The sequence below is a fragment of the Coptis chinensis genome, chromosome 7, assembly GCF_015680905.1.
Source record: "Coptis chinensis isolate HL-2020 chromosome 7, ASM1568090v1, whole genome shotgun sequence".
In the NCBI taxonomy this organism is placed as follows: Eukaryota; Viridiplantae; Streptophyta; class Magnoliopsida; order Ranunculales; family Ranunculaceae; genus Coptis; species Coptis chinensis.
In genome coordinates, this window is record NC_141462.1 from 69443082 (window position 1) to 69456336 (window position 13255).

Genomic DNA, 13255 nt, shown 5'->3' on the forward strand with positions numbered 1-13255 from the left:
ATCTAGATACCAAGCATGTAGCAACAACTGACAACTAGACTGGATCCGCAGAATCAGGGGATGCAACACCAGTGCAAATAGAAGGGGACCCAAAGGGTCACCTTGCTGGACCCCAGTAGCAGACCATATGTAGCCATCCCCCATATATAACCTCGCAGGTTGACAATACAAGTACTCAACCCAAGGGGTAATAGCTGGGCAACGGATACGAACCTCTTTCAATATGGTAGTCAGATCAACCATGTTAAAAGCATTCCGAAAATCTACAAGCAGCATCGAAAGAGAAGTACTGTCACTGTTAGCATACATTATGCGGTTGGAAAATGGTAAAAAAATACGCACCACCGTAAAAACACCAGCCCCATACTACTAAAAATCCTATAAGTATCCTACCACATCTTGGGAAACTCCTTTCATTGCAATCTTGAGACGGACGATGCCAAACCATCCCTACGGCTATAGGATCTAATACCATTATTTGGCTTGAGAAGTGGAGTAAAAGCGGAGCACTCGCGAATGAATTCCGCTAACGATCGTGGACATCGTCCCCTATAACCAAAGATTCGATCACCCGTGAGTCAATGCATCTAGCAAATCAGACAACATAACTGCTGCAGCACCACTCATGGCATCCAACAAATGCTGAGCTCGAAGACCATCACGACCACAAGAAGTTCCTTTCGGGAATGACCGAATACATGCCAATAGGGCGACTCTCTCTACCACTAAAGGGGGCTCAGCAAAAGGAACAGTCGGTCTCACAGGTGGTTGTCGCATCGGGTGCTTCTCCTCTAATGCACATATAGTCTCTGCAGTATTGGAGGCAACTCCTGATGATGATAACACTTTAACCGCTGCAGCAAAATGTCCATCAGCAACTTTCTGTAAGCATCGACGCACATTCTGAGTGGAGGTAGATTTTCTGGTTGGCTGGATTGAAGGAGGCTCTATTACAAACTCTAAGGGACGAAACATCCCACCAGGCTCATTCCATGTCGTCAAGGCATGGAGAATCTATTTAAGATTGATTAAAGATTATTACAAAAAAAAACACACACACACACACACTGTTCACGTGAATAGTAAAGACAATGTTCATGTGAATAGTATTTTTTTATTATTTTTCATTAAAGAATTAATTTTTAAGATTGATTTTTTAAAAAAAAATAGTGTTCAAGTGAATAGCGAAAACACTGTTCACGTGAATAGTATGTTTTTTTTTTCAAAATTTGAATTTTTGAAAAAAAACACTGTTCACGTGAATAGTACTGACGCCATTAGTGAAATTGGATGGAAAATTAACTGATGTACTAAATTGAAATAAATTGAAACTTCATGGTACGAATAAGCGAGAAACAAAGTTCGAGTACCATTTAGTAAAAAAAAACGAAAATTCGTGGTACTAAATGGTTATAAACTCTAATTTTTTAAAGTTTTTTTTTTTAAACAATTATTTGGGGTTAGGCGGACCCCAACCTGTATTGATCAAACTTTTTGGTACAACTTACCAATAACATCTTCCTCCACTATTACATTAAGCTCATACGTGAGTGGGGGAACGCTAACCAAGGTAACTCCTGGATTTATAATTTTTTAAAATTGACTATGGGCTTTTACATTTTTTAGTTTATTATTATTATTTTATGATGAGTAGAAATGGATATTATATTAAACATTTAAAATATAGATAATATTCCAGATGATATATTGTTGAAAGAGATTATTAAAAACTAATTGTGCGTGGCTGAGAAGTGGAACGAGTAAATGAGTTGTAGGTGGAATTCATGTATGTGCAATCACAACCTATGGACAAATAGTATAAAGAAATTGATCAATTTTTTTGTGTATCTCTCAAAGAGGAATCCCTAGGCATTATCTTCTAATGACAACAAAATTCAAATAAAAAAAATCTCGAGTTTACATAATAAATTACACGCTTCCTTCATAAACTAAAATACATATCAAATGCATAATTACATTGACTGAGGTTACTCCAAATGGTACACTATTATGCTATTTCTATCTGAACATGAATGAAATATGGTAAGATGTTACTACCCTGTTGTATTTTATTTTATTTTTTAACCAGGTGTTCGAGGCAGCTTACGGGCACCTCGACTAATCACGGGCCTTGGTTGGAAATTCAACCTGATACTGTCTCGCCAATTACCTTGAGGGGATGTTACTGCCCTGCTACTCAAGTCCATGCAGAAAGATTTTGGAAGAATAACCGTCATTATAATTGTAAGGCGATAGACACATAAAAATTCAATTTCAATTTCAAAAGAGTACGATAGTTAAATAGAGCTTACCTAGAGGTAGGCTCTCAAGAAAAATAAGACGTGCTACATTATGTATTACATGCCTGCCAATATGATAGATATGAATAGCTACTTGAAGGCTCATAGGCCATATAATACAATTTAACTGTTGTCTGCATTGGATTATCCTAATAATATCCAATTGCTGTCAAGTTTTTTTCTGTATGCACAAAATAATTCTTCTCTTCAACTGTCAAATTGTGATCCACATCTCATAAAATAATTTGATCTTGAGAATTGTACCTGGTAACAAAACAAAAATCATTATGTATGCCTAACTATTCTTGCATATTGTCTTTTATACATAACACTCATAACAGTTTGATTGTGTACGGTTTAGTAAACAATGTAGCCATTAATCCATTCAAAGAGAGTGCAGACATGGATATGGATCCTATTTCAATTAAAAGTTAATAATCAAACTATTTCAATAGTTCACTACTTTCAAATACACTACAAATACTAATTTTGTTTAATTTCTTCTTTCTTCACAAAAGAAAATCCCATACACCGGGGTCAATGAAAATACCTAAGAATCACACGGATTATAAGGCGTTACTATATATACTAGGCCAAGGAGAAGACAGTTTCCTCACCATAGTACGGAGTCATAACACTGCATACATAAAATAATTTATCGTCATCCAAAAAAATACAAAAATAGTATTGTTCGATAAAAATAATTGACAAAAGCACATCATGCTACTAATATCAATACATCGTGGTCCAAAATTGCAAAATCAGTATAAACAATTAAGGGTTATATTGACATACCCCTGCAATTAGGTTGCCCCCAAGTAACTAAATTAGGATTTCCCCCCAAATTTACGGTCAACTAACTTTTCCGTCCTTTGACCAGTCAAATCACATGAATGAAAAAAAAAAAAAAAAGACACATGAAATGACATTAATACTCTTTTACTCACCTTGTATAGCCATTGTGAATACTTGATATATGGCCAGTATGGAAGTGCTACAAGCTAGTATGCAGTCACAGATGGTTCTAACAGTTGAAAAGAATATGCAAGAAGAAAAGTTTTCCTAAAAAACATTATAACAGGGATGCAGGAAGACATAAACTTATTACAGGGAGAAAGATCTCTGTGTTATTTGTGTATTTGATTTTCCAAATCTCAATGTTGTGATCTCATCCTCCTCAACAATATATGTCATTTTGGTGTCTAGGGGAGCCAGGGAGGAACAAAATAGAGAACTCATTTACATTTGATATGATAGTGCTACTAGATAGTCAGCTGCCCTATTACATCCAGCTTTAACTAACCTATGCTTGCTTAAGTTACAACAAATGTCGTTGACACTGAAGGTTTCGATGAGTGAGAAGCAAAATGTTAAGCATTTCCATGTCTCCATTTGTATTAGAAGACAGAGCGCGCACGCGCTCTGACATAGTACAATTAGAGCGCGCACGCGCCTTCCATTCCAGTAAACAACTCTTGCAGCTTGTACAGTTTGTTTCCTATTTGTTTTAGGATCTCTATTAACGTAGATAGCAACAATGTGTACGGATTAGGAACTTGTAATCTTTATATAAACAACTGTGTAAATAGTATAAATTAATCAAGTAAATATTCTCTCAAATCTCTCTCTCTAATTTATCATGGTATCAGCCTAATTTTGATCCAAACCCTAGCCGCTCTAAACTTTCTCTTCCTCTCAATTCTCAATGGCCGACACCTCAAACACCAATAATGACTCTCCTCCAGGTTCTAATGATCCTTTCTTTGTACACCACTCAGATAGCCCCACGGCTATTCTCGTATCTCCTCTGTTATCCGGTGACAATTATCTGACTTGGTTATGGTCTATCTCTAGAGCCCTTCGAGCAAAGAATAAGTTTGGTTTTGTCAATGGCTCTGTCGCACCTGCCACTACTCCGAAAGAAAAAGCCAAGTGGTCGCGATGTGATGATCTCGTTGCTTCATGGATTCTTAATTCTGTTACTCCAGATATCCATGGAAGCATCCTCTTTGCCGACTCTACATTTGAAATCTAGAAAGATCTAGATAACCGTTTTTCACAAACTAATGCACCTATAATCTTCCAACTGAAGGATTCCGTCACTCTCCTCAAATTTTCACAAACTAATGCACCCATGGTCTTCCAACTGAAGGATTCCGTCCGGTATCTATTTACTTCACTTTTCTTAAAATTTTATGGGATGAATTAAGTTCTTTGTCTACTATGTATGCTTATACATGTAGTCATGCATCTATTTTTGGCAAAGAGATTGAAGACAGTCGTTCTATGAAATTCATGCAAGGCCTAGATACTTATTTTCAATCCATTCGCGGTCAAATTCTCTTAATGGATCATTTTCCTCGTATGTCCAAGATTTATTCTTTAATCCGACAGGAAGAGAAGCAATAAGAGATTCATGCACTATCTCTTCCTTCTGCTCCAGACGTTGTTGCCCTGAGTACTCACTTCAAAAAGCCCAATTGGGCTTCTTCTTCAAAACCAGGCCAATTCCAACCTCAGCAGAGCAATAATGGTTTGCAACAGCCTAGAGCGCGCGCGCCCTCAAAACCAGTGCAGACAAAGTGCTCACGCGCCCCCTCCTCACGTCCGTTTTGCAATCATTGTAACAGAGTTGTACATCATATTAGTACATGTTTTAAACTGTACGGTTATCCTCCAAAGCCTGCTCAAGATAATTTGGTTGCTACGGACTCCACTTCTCCTATTTTCTCCACAGAACAATACAACCAACTTTGCAGTTTGCTTGATTCAGGTAGCACCACTTCACAAGCAAATCTGACAGGTATTTCTCTCTCGTGCTTTTCTAAATCCATATGGATCATCGACTCTGGTGTTACCAATCATATATATTCATCGTTACATCTTTTTATCATTATCATACTTGTTTAACACATTCTACTCTTAAACTTCCAGATGGAACAGACCATTTAATTACTCGTGTTGGTAGTGTTATTCTCTCTCCTCTATTACGTCTTGACATCATTTTGTTTGTTCCCATTTTTCATTTTAACTTGTTTTCCATTAGTGAACTAGTCAAGTCTCACCCTATCTCTGTCACGTTCACTAATGATTCTTACCTTTTTCAAGACCAATTATCGAAGAAGAAGATTGGATTGAGACGGCTTAATGGGGGACTCTACCATCTTCAACTAGCTTCTATTTGCTCATCCCACAACTCCACCACCAATAATTTATGGCATTATCGCTTAGGACATCTCTCTTCCACTCCTTTGCAGATTTTAGCTAAGCAGTTTCCTTTCATTTCTAGTTCTAATAATGTTACTTGCAATGTATGTCCAAGCAGCAAGCTAGCTAAGTAAACACGCGTTTATCTTTTTCTCATAGTTCAATAAAACTATTAGACCTTTTCAAATGATTCATTGTGATATTTGGGTTCCTTTTCATTTTACCATCCTATTCCAATGCTCGTTTTTCTTAACTATTGTCGATGATTTTAGTCGTGCTATATGGATTTATCTTATGACTGTCAAATTTGAAACGCCATGCATTTACAATCTTTTTTTTGTCATGGTTCATACTCAATTTCATTCTACAATACATTCGCTCATATCTGCCCATAACAACATTGATGACCATTTTCATGAAATCCAAGTCCTTCAATCCGACAATGGATCCGAATTTATATCCCATAACATACAACAATTTTTTTTCCAAACATGGGGTTATCTACCAACGTAGTTGCGTTGCTACTCCCCAACAAAATGATGTTGTTAAAAGAAAACATCGTCACTTACTCAACATTGCACGAGCATTACGTTTTCAAGCTCATCTCCCGTTATCCTTCTGGGATGAATGCATTCTCACTGTAGGCTATCTCGTTAACAAAATTCCTAGCCTCTTGTTAAATGGCAAATCACCTCATGAGCTTTTGTTTACAACACCTCCCACTCTTGCCCATCTTCGTGTTTTTGGTTGTTTATGTTTTGCTCACAACACTTCCATTAAAAATAAGTTTGATCACCGAGGTAAATCTGGCATCTTTATTGGTTATACTTATGCTCAGAAAGGCTACCTCATTTATGATCGCTCTTCCAAAAAAAATTTTACTTCCCGTGACGTGATTTTCTATGAAAATGTATTCCCTTATCAACATTTATCTTCCCCACCATCACATATGCATGTTTATCCCTTACCCATCCCAGACAATGAAACTTTCAACATTCAATCCTCTCCTCAGAAGCTCCATTAGTCGAGCGCCAAGACGCACTCGATCTAGTGCAAACCGAAAGCACGCCGCGACCGACCTCCCCTCGACAATCTTCCACCCTCACTCTCGCCACCTACAATTTTGGAACTCCCTCAGCCACCACAACTCAACCCTTCTACCTTACCTCAATCTACTAAAGTGCGACCCCCCCCCCCCCCACTACTTCTTATCAAAGATTTATCACTACCCTACTCTCACCAAGGCACCTACAGTCCCTCGTTCGACCAACCTCATCCAATCGGACTCTAAGGTAACACGGTCTTCCACTCCATATCCTATGGCTTTTTACGTTTCTGACACTAATTTTTCTACTTGTCATAAAGTTTTTTTGTCTAAAGTGTCTTCTTCAGTTGTTCCTACATCTTTTTCTCAAGCTGTCAAAATTTCATAATTGAGAGCTTCTATGGCTGCTGAAATTGCAGCTTTGGAACAGAATAACACATGGACCCTTGTTCTGTTATCCCCTCATCTTAAGCCTATTGGTTGTAAATGGGTTTTCAATATTAAATATCATGCAGATGGCTCTATTGAGCGTTACAAAGCTCATCTTGTTGCCAAGGGTTACAATCAGATTGAAAGACAAGACTATCATGACACTTTTGCACCCGTTGCTAAATTAGTCGTTGTTCGATTACTTCTCTCCATTGCTGCTATCAGACATTGGTCCCTTCATCAGCTGGATGTCCACAATGCCTTTCTCCAAGGAGATTTGGATGAAGCTGTCTACATGACCTTACCTCCTGGCTTCGCCAAACAGGGGGAGCATAGGATTTGTCGCCTCAATAAGTCCTTATATGAACTCAAGCAGGCTTCTCGACAATGGTTTGCCAAACTATCTACCACTCTTGTCAATGCGGCTTCACTTTCGGATCTAAGTCGATTATTCTCTATTCACTAATATTCGTGATTCTAATTCTACATTTGTTTTTTTTTTATGTGGACGACATTCTAATCACAAGCAACAATCCATCTCTCATTCAGAACTTGAAGCAACTTTTAGAAGCAAAGTTCTATATCAAGGACTTGGGACGTCTTAAATATTTCTTAGGTATTGAGGTAGCTTGATCCAAAGAAGGACTATTTCTTACACAGTGCAAATGTCTTTTGGACATTCTGTCTGATTGTGGTACCACTAGTGGTCGTATTTCTGAGTTTCCTATGGAACAAAACATCAACCTCAATACTAATGATGGCATGTTACTTCAGGATTCTACTGTCTATCATCGCTTGATTAGGCATCTCCTATATCTCACAGTTATACGACCAGATATTACTTATTCTGTTAATTATCTCAACCGTTTCATGCAGTCCCCACCGGACTCCACATCTAGATCCCTTTCATCATATACTCCGCTACCTTAAAGATTCGATCAACAAAGGGATTCTCCTATCCGCTACTAGTTCTTTACACATCTCTGGCTTCTGTGACTCTGATTGGGCTGGTTGCCCCGTCACTCGTCGTTCTACTAGTAGTTATTGCACTTTTCTTGGTTCTAGCCCTATCTCTTGGAAAACAAAGAAACAGAGCACTGTATCTCGTTCTTCTGCTGAAGCCGAATATCGATCTACAGCTACTCTTGCATGTGAACTTCAATGGTTGAAGTATCTTCTGCATGACTTAGGCATATCTCACCCCTCTCCAATAACCATGTTCTGCGACAATCAAGCCGTACTCTATATCTCTCAAAATCCAGTTTTCCATGAACGAATGAAGCACATCGAATTGGATTGTCATTTCTTACGCGACAAGATACATGCCAAGTTATTATCTCCTACGTTCGTTCCATCCTCAGATCAGGTGGCTGACACCTTCACTAAACCTCTCGGCAAGGACACCTTTCTGAGATTAATTCACAAGTTGGGAGTTCTTGACATTCACTCTCCAAATTGAGGGGAGATTAGAAGACGGCGCGCAAGGCCTCGACATAGTATTAACCGGAGCTACAGACGCCGCCTTCCATTCCAGTAAACAACTCTCGCAGCTTATACAGTTTGTTTCCTATTTGTTTTAGGATATCTATTAACGTAGATAGCAACAATATGTACGAATTAAGAACTTGTAATCTCTATATAAACAATTGTATAAACAGTAGAAATTAATCAAGTAAATATTCTCTTAAATCTCTCTCTCGAATTTATCAATTTGTGAGGTTTTGGTCCTAAGTTTCTATTTCTGAATATTCAAAACTTTATTAGTTAATCTTTTGGCATGATATTATATATATTCCTGTTTCTCTTTTCGTTTTTTGTTTTTTCCTCTCTTCCTCTTTTAATCGATAAACAAGCCCCTTTCCAGTAAGTTCGTACCCAAGCAGTAGAAGTGAAAATTTGTTTAATTGCAAAATAATTGTACAGGAAATTATCCTAGTGATTGTCTGGAAAATCAAGTTCAATAATATTAAAGTAAATGTGCCCATTAATATTAAAATAAAGTTTTCATCTCTGTTTACTCCCTAATTTAATGTATGTCACAACTCACCAATCATTTTACATATCATCAGCTATTAATCTTGAGAGCCAGAGTCTTCTTATGTGTACCATATACATGATCTAGTGATTAGTGATTACCCTCATATTGAACGCGTATGTAATTATTGAACTAAACAAAATTTAAATGTGTGCTGAACTATTCCATAACTGCCATGTAGATCAGGACACAGTCCCCTGGGGTTGAATTACACACGAGTAATGGTCGCGTTAGCAGGCTGTTGTACCACACTATTGTCTTAATTGGTACCGAACAGTGAAAGCGAGGACTAGCTTGAGAAGAAAATAAGTTGCGTGGAGTTATTATTTGAATTATTGGAATGGGTATTTCCTCTATATATTCCTTGCAATGTATATAAAGGGTTATGAGTTGTCTGGTACTTTGGTCTTATGAAATGTATATTTTTGGCAGCGTATCAGTGTTCCTGAATGTTGGATAAGTTCATTTTGTCTTGGCATGTGTGGAAATTTTGGTCGGTATTGCTAGATGGTAAGATGGATATTTAACTAAAGAGGTGCTTGATGTGTTTTGTTCTTTTTCTTTATATATCTCTCTAAGTAATGGCTTCTTATGTAATTTATATGTGGTCTGAACATTTTGTACGTCAATTTCAGTTTGGATAGCATTCGTAGTGCAAGAATACAGTTAAAATTAGCTATATAACTTGGGTGTTCGCTGATAGCTAGAACTTAAGGTGGTCCATTTCTTGTGTGTCACATTATCAAAATCCGAAAGCAAGACCACTGTAGACAAAAACATATTTCAGAAGTCATTGTAAAAGTTCCCTGAGCTTCAATCCCATATTCCAATGATCTGTTTACTGCTCCAGCGTCCCTTGGCACCACAGATAGCAATCAACTCATGGTAAGTGAATTGAAGGACTTTCAAAAATAATCTACAAACTTTCTTTCTTCTTTGTGGCCTCATTGTATTCAATATTTTTAACAAAGAATTCCATGCTTTTTTGTTCAGCTTTCATTGTTCTATAGCTTCTTCGCAAAGTCTCATAATCAGGTTGAACAGAAACAATTTTCTGAAATATGGTTGTCAGGCGATTGATGTAAATCGAGTTGGAGGTGGGGACTTGTTGGATGAAGGTTCTGTATTGAGTAACCAGAACGGTTCTATATTGGAATCTCTCAACGAGTCTACTAAAGCGACTTTTAGGACTTTAAATGCAGAAATTACTCAGGAAACCATTGATTTCTTCGTCAGCGATGCAAAGGGTGATCCTGACTGCCCAACGGAGGGGTTTTCTTCAATCGAACAAGCACTAAACACATTACCTCAGGGAAAGGTCTGGACGTCTGGTTATCCTCATGTGCACCACTAGTACAATTTGTCAATTGCAATAATATTTTCCCATGTTTGTGGAGACGTATTATAACTCCACTAATTCTTATTCAAAATAGTGTGAACTACCATTTTGCTCGATTCCATCATAACCAATTTACCATTTTATTACTCTAGTTTGTGATTGCTGTAGATGATGAAAAGGAGGATGTTGAAGGAAATCTTGTCATGGCAGCATCTCTTATTAAGCCTCAAACCATGTCATTTATGGTGAAGCATGGATCCGGAATTGTATCTGTTGGCATGAAAGAAGAAGACCTAGAAAGGCTTGATCTTCCCCTGATGTCACCATCTTCTAAAGACGACGACCCATCAGCACCAGCCTACACCGTTACAGTTGTACGTAACCCTGCATTCAAATTTGTGCAACAGAATATGTGAAGTTCCAAATTTTAAGTATTACAATCCCAACATATAACTATCTGGTTCCCCTTGCTAGGATGCGAAAGTTGGTGTATCTACTGGAGTGTCTGCCTCCGACAGAGCGAAGACTGTACTTGCACTGTCGTCATCTCATTCTAAGCCAGAAGATTTCAGAAGACCTGGCCATGTATTTCCTCTAATGTACAGAAATGGTGGCGTTCTAAGTAGAGCTGGTCATACGGAGGCCTCAGTTGATTTAGTTAGTCTAGCAGGATTACCACCAATATCTGCTCTTTCAGCTATCATTGATGCCGAAGATGGTTCAATTGCCCGCTTGCCATTTCTAAGAAAAAATGGCCTTGGAATATGGTTTGCCAATTGTCTCCATCACTGATCTCATCAGGTACGTTTTGCACTATGAATCATATGTGTTATATACATATGCACTTTTAGAAGGATTGTCTTTCTTTGATCCTGGTTAAATGAGTATTTTCTTTTGTTAAAGAAATGGTTTCGGCTGAACTATACAGAGTACAAAAAGCTTTAGGCACTCATATACCCTTACTATTTTGTTTTGTTTTACTCCTGCATCACTATGCTTATTTACTCCGACCTATATCAAATCTCAGTATTAAATAATTCTCATTTACTAACACCATTAGATTATTTGAATGCTTGCAGGTATAGACGAAAAAGGGAGAAGCTGGTCGAAAGAATAGCTGTTTCCCGATTGCCTACAAAATGGGGTCTATTTCAGGCCTACTGTTATCGTTCAAAGTTAGACGGAACGGAACATATAGCCATTGTGAAGGTAGCCACGCAATACGGCGTATCTTTTGATTATTAAGAGTTACATATTATCTCTAATTATGTTCCAAAAGTAGGCATAAAAAATCTTGAGATGGAACACATAGTCAGTATACTTCCTTCATTTGGTTTCCAGCTTTCGTCCATAGCGTTTGATATATTAAGCTGCCATACCATACAAATATCAGGGTAGCATCAGAGATGGGCAAGATATCCTTGTAAGGGTGCACTCAGAGTGTTTGACTGGCGATATATTTGGATCAGCTAGATGTGATTGTGGTAGCCAGTTAGCATTGGCAGTGCAAGTAGTTGAGCAGGCCGGTCGAGGTGTAGTGCTGTATCTTCGTGGCCATGAGGGAAGAGGAATCGGCTTGGGTCATAAACTCATGGCCTATAATTTGCAGGACCAAGGACACGATACAGTTGAAGCTAATTTGGAACTCGGTTTTTCAGCTGATGCTCGAGACTATGGCATTGGAGCTCAGGTACGACGTCACTCTTGTTTCACTAAGTTATGTGTGGTGGTGCACTTGACAGTTGAAATGTGAACCCAGTGTGCTACTAGTACTCCCTTGCTTCAGTAAATTTCATCGCTAGTAGATGACTATTAACTTTAATCATTCTTTTGCTGCTACCAGATTCTAAGGGACATAGGGTCCGCACAATGCGCTTGATGACAAACAATCCAGCCAAATTCACTGGTCTGAAGGGCTATGGTTTGGCTGTTGTTGGCCGAGTTCCAGTTATTTCCCCATAACAGAAGAAAATAAGAGGTACTTAGAAACAAAACGTACCAAAATGGGCCACATCTATGGTCCGACATATCGTCAGCAGGATTTCCTGATCCTATCGTAAATTCTAAGGATCGCGCTGAAGAAGATAAGCAGAGCAAATGATTCTAATGATTCTGTATGTTGTACAGTGAAAAGGCATCCGAGTTGTTTTGTTCACAATATTTTACAAAGATCAAAAAATTTGTTGTTGAATTATTTACTGGAAACACATTCTTCTCAATAGCACATTCTAATTTTGTATTTTCCTTAGACTTGTATTTGAAGTTGTGAGAGGTAAAATGAGGGAGCTGCCAGTCAGATTATCCTTGACCACAATCAATTTAACATAATAGAGAAGACTGATCCGGAGAAATTTTAGCATTAAGTGGCGGTCTGGATTTTAAAAGAGGAAGTTTAATTTATGGCTTACATCTAATATATTGTCTTGAGATATATATTGATATTTGTAGGACACCAAAATCTAATAAATTGTGAGAGTTTAAAGCAATCAGAGTTTAAATAGGAAACACATTCATAATTAATGATCCTATAATTATGTTAAGTTCCAACTATTAAGGAAATAAAATCTATAATTTAAGCCGTACGAGAGTCTTTTCGACAGTAAGTAATTAAATAGATTTAATTTGGGAAATAATTAAGGTCAACCATAACCATAGGATAGAAACTATATAACTTTTTCTTAATGGTTTCCAAATTAGATTATCAAATTAAACATCTATACATCTAAATTGGACTCCAAAATATACATCATACTTCCAAATTAAAGCAAGCATATACCACACTGTTTCGTACACAATCATTCGAATTGTACATCAAATTGTGCCAAATTAGATTACCAAATTAAATATCGAGACGAAGTCACGGACAATTTCTAGTTTTTTACATAGCAGGAGCATAAGCT

General features: G+C 37.6%; 1 pseudogene across 1 annotated transcript; it reads left to right on the plus strand.

Moving 5' to 3' along the window:
• The first annotated feature begins 9608 nt into the window (after positions 1-9608).
• Positions 9609-12560, plus strand: LOC147488604 (monofunctional riboflavin biosynthesis protein RIBA 3, chloroplastic-like; annotated as a pseudogene). Its single transcript, XR_015202437.1, has 7 exons — positions 9609-9901; positions 10010-10334; positions 10508-10729; positions 10830-11156; positions 11435-11564; positions 11749-12045; positions 12199-12560. The product of XR_015202437.1 is annotated as a monofunctional riboflavin biosynthesis protein RIBA 3, chloroplastic-like (transcript).
• The last annotated feature ends 695 nt before the right edge of the window (positions 12561-13255 follow it).